The sequence below is a fragment of the Urocampus carinirostris genome, chromosome 9, assembly GCF_059441175.1.
Source record: "Urocampus carinirostris isolate Australia breed hairy pipefish chromosome 9, RoL_Ucar_1.0, whole genome shotgun sequence".
Taxonomy (NCBI): domain Eukaryota; kingdom Metazoa; phylum Chordata; class Actinopteri; order Syngnathiformes; family Syngnathidae; genus Urocampus; species Urocampus carinirostris.
The window spans coordinates 10,828,686-10,836,088 of NC_142357.1; the positions used below are offsets into that span (position 1 = coordinate 10,828,686).

Consider the following 7,403-nt stretch of genomic DNA (forward strand, 5'->3'; position numbering starts at 1 on the left):
CACTCACTCCAGAATTTATCAAGCCTTCAGACGCCATCCCCTACTATGTTCTCTGCTGATACGTCGAGCGGTAAGATTCCCTCTGCCGTTTGGAATCCAAAAGGACTGCGACAAGTCACTCTGCATGGTAAGCGTCCCGAACGCCACTGTGTCAAAACAAGAGTGTTATCTCACAGCTCGGAGTCATGGTGAGCATTATCACCAACATCTACTGGAATAACTGGAACACCTCACAATACATTTTATTCACATGTACAATAACTATGTCTGCCAAATAATCCAAATTTTAAGGAGAGCATTTGTAAATTGTATGACTTGGTGCTTTATTTTACTAAGAAACCTGACAAAAGTACCATCTGCCCTATACCAAGAGCAGGCAGAACGGTCCAAATATCGATTTTATTCATACTAAGCGAGTAGCCCCTGATTCCATCCAATAATTGTTTCACTTTATTTGCACTACTGATTTCATTTTTAAGATATTGTGCAATGAAATGTACTGTATTATAAGACGCACCTCTAAAAAGAGGCCTCGTGAAAGAATGTTTTCACATGTAAGACGCATCGAAATATAAGGCACTTACGATTAAAACAGAAAATAAAAAAACACATTAAATAGAACATAAATATTAGGGAATCTAATTTCACTACAAAAATAAATCGATTAATTAATAAATGGTCCCCGTATGTGAACGCATCTCGTTGTAGCTATGCATTTCTGAATGCATTTACCGTATTTCAAGCTCTATAAAGGCGCACTAGGTTATAATGCGCACTTTCTAATCTCTGGCAAATTTGAGTGTTTGGGTGCACCTTAAAGTCTGAAGAATACTGTATTGTAGTTGTCTTGTTGATATTGTTTTACAGTACTCTGTATTTTTGTTTCACTGCTGCTTTTTGGTTAGACTCTTTTGATTTATGTTCTAAAACAATTGTTGTCATTAAAGTATTTTGTTTTTATACTATTCAAATTTTGTACATCGTATTGTTAACACATTTTGGACTTTGACTTTATTTTCAAAAAATTGTGACATTAAGGTATGATCATCATTTTGACCCGTTTATATTTGTAGTTACTTTGTTTTTTTCCATTCGACTTTTTGAATTTCATCCCTAAACATTTATAATACAAATAGTTTTATACTTTTATACTGTTAAAGTTTGCATTGTAGTTATTCAATTAAAAAAACATTCAAGGTTATTTTTTTAATCGTTATTATGAAGTAACTCAATGTGGAGGAGTTCAATTATTCAATGATCATGAGATTTCCTAGTCAAGTCAAGTCAAGTCATTTTTATTTGTATAGCCCTAAATCACGAAGAGTCTCAAAGGGCTTCACAGATTATTACACTATATTACACAGACTATTTTTCAGAATATTATTATACATTCCTCTGCTCTGGAGCCGACGAGAAGAGTAGGTTATTCATATGCTATAGAGTAGAAGTGAGTTTTAAGCTTAGATTTAAACATTTCCACTGAGGTTGCAGATCGGATCTCAGGGGGAAGAGCATTCCACAGCACCGGTGCCCGGATGGAGAACGCTCTCGAACCAGCAGAACACTTCTTTGCTCTTGGGATCACCAGAAGACCGGCACTCTCAGATCGGACTGGGACATAGGGGGAAATCAGACCTGAAAGATAAGAGGGAGCAAGTCCAAAAAAAACAGTATTAGTATTAGTATTATCCTGTATTCAATTGGATCAGATCTATACCAAAATTACCACGATTGCTCACCCTTACACTATACTGGACTGTCTCAGAAAATTAGAATATTGTGATAAAGTTCTTTATTTTCTGTAATGCAATTAAAAAAACAAAAATGTCATAGATTCTGGATTCATTACACATCAACTGAACTATTTCAAGCCTTTTATTATTTGAATATTGCTGATTTTGGCTTACAGCTGAAAAAAACTCAAAAATCCTATCTCAAAATATTAGAATACTTCCTCAGACCAAGTAAAAAAATAATTTTATAACAGCAAAACTAAATCAAACATTTGAAAATGTCCATTGATGCACTCAGTACTTGGTTGGAAATCCTTTTGCACGGATTACTGCATCAATCCGGCGTGGCATGGAGGCAATCAGCCTGTGGCATTGCTGAGGTGTTATTGATGCCCAGGATGCTTCCATAGCGGCCTTCAGCTCATTTGCATTTGTAGGTCTGGTGTCTTTCATCTTCTTCTTAACTATACCCCACAAATTCTCGATGGGGTTCAGGTCAGGGGAATTAGCAGGCCAATCAAGGACAGTGATGCCATGGTCAGTGCACCAGTTACTGGTGGTTTTGGCACTGTGGGCAGGTGCCAGATCATGCTGGAAAATGAAATCCTCATCTCCATAGAGCTTTTCAGCAGATGGAAGCATGTAGTGCTCTAAAATCTCTTGGTACACAGTTGCATTTACTCTGGACTTGATGAAACACAGTGGACCAACACCAGCAGCTGACATGGCTCCCCAAACCATTGCTGACTGTGGGAACTTCACACTGGATTTCAAGCAACTTGGATTTTGCTCTTCTCCAGCCTTTCTCCAGACTCTGGCGCCTTGACTTCCAAATGAAATGCAAAACTTGCTTTCGTCTGAAAAGAGGACTTTGGACCACTCTGCAACTGTCCAGTGCTTCTTCTCCATAGCCCAAGTCAGACGCTTCTTCCGTTGTCTTGAGTTCAGAAGTGGCTTGACCATGGGAATACGGCTATTGTAGCCCATTTCCCGGACACGTCTGTGAACTGTGGCTTTTGATACCTGAACTCCAGCTTCAGCCCACTGTCTTTGAAGCTCCCTCAAATTCTGGAAGCGGCTCTTCTTCACAATTTTGTTAAGGCTGCGGTCATCTCTCTTGGTTGTGCAGCGTTTCCGGCCACATTTTTCCCTTCCAACAGACTTTTTGTGGATATGCTTTGAAACTGCACGCTGTGAACAGCCTGCTCTTTGAGAAATTTGTTTTTGTGTCTTACCCTCCTGATGGAGGGTATCAATGATGGTCCTCTGGACAGCACTCAGATCAGCAGTGATTTAGTTTACTGAACCAAGCTGAGTGTTTTTAAGGCTCAGGAAACCCTCGTAAGGTGTTTCGAGTTAATTAGATGATTCAGGTGATTAGTTGAATAGCCTACTTGTATACTTTTTCATGATATTCTAATATTTTGAGATAGGATTTTTGAGTTTTCTTAAGCTGTAAGCCAAATTCAGCAATATTAAAATAATAAAAGGCTTGAAATAGTTCAGTTGATGTGTAATGAATCCAGAATGTATGACATTTTTGTTTTTTTAATTGCATTACAGAAAATAAAGAACTTTATCACAATATTCTAATTTTCTGAGACAGTCCAGTACATTTGAGTTAATTAGATACAGCAGAGAACACAGAAGAATTTCAAACCATTTTTCTGGACTGGATTAAATATTTTGTAATTGGTGCCTTTTGTCGTTTCTGTGGGTTGAATTTGAGACGTGAGATCATATTTTGTTGCATGACAAACTCTTGATACAGTTTTGAACTTGTAGTAGCATTTTTGTGTCCCGCAGGGGGTGCCTTCATGCTCGAGGTCCTCCTGAGCCGACAAAGCACTAGCATTCTCCTCCGATGTTGCCGCGCTATTTTTGCACTTTATCTTACATATCTGCAGGGGCATAGGATACATTTGTATGTATTCATGTTTAATGCTAAGCTATTTGACAAATACTTGGATTTTTTTTTATTGTTTTGTATTATAAAAAAATTCTGTTGTTTTGTGCACTTTTTTCTCTCAGTCCAAAATTTTAATATTTGAAGAGAGGAAATTAAAAATGTGTTGGTTTTTTTTTTTTTTTATCTGATTAATAGATTAATCAGGAAAAAGAATCCACCAATAAAACCGAAAAAATGATGGTTAGTTGCAATCCTATTTGAATGTTTTTTTTATTTTGTTTATGATTTGTTATGCCACTAAAAACTAAATATTTATATGTAAAATTTGTTTTTTTGTGTAAATTTCAGGGATTCTGTGTTGCTGGACTTTAAAATAGATGTATTTAAAAAAAAGCAAAAAGTTCACTGTAGAAGACAAAGGACAAAGGCTATTGAAATAGAGTAGTATAATACATTTTGAATTATTCATTCAATTTGTGCATAATGTTACATCATTATTGGTACTACTATGATAAAAGGAACAAAATACATCTGAAAAGCCATTTTATGGCCCAAACACACGATTCTTTTTAGTGAGCCGAGCCAAAAGAGTCGATTCTCTAAAAAGAGATGGAATTCCCATCCCAATTTCTTTTCGTTTAGATTATGTTCAAGAGTGTAATGTTTACAATACTCTGAAGTTTTGCAAATTACTTCAAGCGTGTTATCTGGTGACCTCAAATGTAGATTCAATTATTGGAGTTAAGCTTTGAGGGATTGCAGACTCCGACTCATTTGTGCCCAAGGGATCTTCACGCCGGTGTTTTACAGTAAAATGTGATATGGTTGCATTAATCCTGCTGATTGGAGAGAGGCCCAGTAAGCAATTTGTGTTGGAGTGTGTGAACGCATGCTGATGCAGTTTGTGCACGCATCTGTTTTAATGTGCAAAGAGCGTACGCAGTGGCGAGACTAAATTAGGGGAATTATTGCTTGTTATGGATCGTTTATTTACATTTAAGGCTGCACAGATCGGGGCGGGGGGGGGACTATTAGGGGTATTTTGGGGGGATAATGGGAAATTTATCTTTGAAAAATATGTAAAAGAAGTTTATTTAACAACCAAACAAATAATTATTTCAGCATCTTTCTTAGTTCTTGAAAAAAATCCCCAACAATTGTCAGTTTTATGAATCAAATAAGCCAGCATGAACCCTTGTGTATAGTTCCAAATCTGTCCTCTAACCAATCGCATTACAACCCCCTGGGCCACAACTTGGACCAGTTTTGAGCAAGACTAATATCACAAGTTGTGAATTGTCGCAGACAAAAAATGAATTTTGGGAGCTATAAGGTCGCTCTAGACTGTAAGTCGTGGTTGGCCAAAAGTGCATAATCAGGTAGAAAAAAAAATCACACTTGATAATAAGTTACATTTACTACACTGTTACAAAAGAAGAAAACGCCATAAATACGATTACCAAGCTTTTCATGCAGAAAAAAAAAAAACGCTATTTTTCTATGTGGACTAAGATCTATTTTCAGCGAAAAGGATGATGCTTTCTGCACAGTACAAGGCAATGCTAATTTTAGTCTTAGAAGAACCAAAAAGAGGGTATCCACATGACTTGTTAGGTCGTTCACGTGGCTTCTTGGATTGCGTCCCACTCCCTTCCTCTCTTTGTAATGTTCACCTCACTAGAACAGATTCAATTATTAACATACAAACATAAATAAAGATAAAAGTTAAAATGTTTCAAACCAACAAATATAGAGAAATACTACAAACAAAAATGCATTCACATCACTCTCATCAGCGTCCATCCCTATCCTAAAGTCACTGTCACCATCTTGGATGGAAGAAATCACATCCTGCACACTGAGTCGATTACTTCTCTCTGCTAGTGGCAGTTTGAAACTGAAGCAGTAAAACATAAATTAACATACCAATGTACAAATGCTAACTGCACACCCCACATTCCAACAATCGCATACATCTTCACCACCTGAAAAATTCATATCGGGTTTGTGATTTAAGGGCCGGAGTGCTTTGCTTATAAACACAACCACTGTCCAATGACAATCTAGGCAGTTACAAGGATCCATTGAAAATATAAATAATAATAATAATAATTTCCTTTGTATTGTCATTCTTTGTAACAATGTACACAGAACGAAATGTCGATACACCTGACCCGTTGTAGCGAGTCGATGCAGCCGCAGCCAGAGGGCGCCGCCATTATACCAATTAGGTATGTCTCGGTCGAGGCGCGAACCAGCGATCTCCCAGTCTCAAAGCGGGCACACTACCATCTAGGCTACGTAGTCTTTAGAAAAAACATTCAGAGATGTTTGGAGGGTGGTAGTTATTACTTTGCTATATGGTAACGCTGGGACTTGGAGGGTTTTAAAAACTATGAGACCTTTCAGCACAGAAAGCAGCAATTTTGGTTTTAAGCATGAAGATGGCAATAAGAGTTTTCGTCATAGAAACGACGCTAGTTTTTGCTATAAAAGAAGACGCTCTCTGGACATTAGAATATGATAGTTTGTGTCATAGAGGAATAATCTACCTCAGTTTTCGTTGTAGAAGAATATTATGCTAGTTTTCGACAGACATTTTTGGAGTAGAAAAAGAAGCTACAGCGGTTTTTGTAGTAGAAAAATTAATGTTGCCAGTAACTTTGTACACATTCTACCCTAGACTCCAGCAAACAGGAAAATGTTGGTTTTTAAGTGAAAAATATGAAGCTCCTTTTTATAGTAAAGTAGTAAAAAGCAGCTTTTTTTAGTAAAGAACTTGATGACCTGCATTTTTACCAAGGACAAATCAATTAAATACATCATGTTTTTAATTTTTTGTCACTTCTGATTAAGACACTAATGTACACTACCTCAGCTATTTGATAAAAATTAGAATCAATTAGTTTTTCAGAGCTATGAGTTACGATTGCAATAAGCTGCTGCGATTGACACTGTTTGCGAATGCAAAAACCCATCCATTATCTGCACTGCTTCTGCTGAGTAGGGTAGCAGGGTTGTCGGAGCCCATCCCCAAGCTATCTTTTATTTGATTTTTGGTCACCTGGGATACAAACAAAACACTAATACAAAGTAACAGTATAACATAAAACAAATCAACCCAAGATACGCACAACAACAGCAAATAACAGGAAAGAACTAAGAGAACAAGCTATTTTCCAAACAGGTCCGCGGGCACCTCAGCTGACCTTTGGGGGGCAACCAGGTGCCTGCGGCCCCCCCCCCCTGAAGACCACTGCTTTAGTCCATTTCACTTAGTAGTAAAAGCATTGATCTCTTAAGACAGGGTCTGTAACATCATGTTTCACAATGGTCTTTCAAAAACACGTCAATTGATTTACCTAGGGTCTCCCGAAGTTAATTTATTCTATTGTTACCATTATGGTTATATATTTTTTAGGAACAAAAGCAGTATGGTTAGACGTTTTGTCAATCAAACTATTACATAATATAGGCCTTGTAGCTCAGTGGTAAGAGCACTGGTCTAGTAAACCAGGAGTCATGAGTTCAATTCTCGTCAAGGCCTGTACATGCCACATATAGATATAAGAATAACAAAACAAAGACAAAGCTCTTTTCTCAAACGTTTGTACTTTGCATTGTGAAAACCTTCAGGGTGACATTAATTTGTATTATTGAAAGTATCAATAGTAGTCACAGAGAGTTACACTTTTCTTGCGTCCATTCTGATGATGTGTATAGTATAGGTTTTGTAAAACCAAGATGTAGGTTATCTGAGA

The 7,403-nt window shown here is 37.2% G+C and overlaps 1 non-coding gene across 1 annotated transcript; it reads left to right on the forward strand.

Annotated features, from left to right (window-relative positions):
• Positions 1-7,116: 7,116 nt before the first annotated feature.
• On the forward strand, positions 7,117-7,189 carry trnat-agu (transfer RNA threonine (anticodon AGU)). Its single transcript has one exon. It is a non-coding gene; the product is annotated as a tRNA-Thr (tRNA).
• The last annotated feature ends 214 nt before the right edge of the window (positions 7,190-7,403 follow it).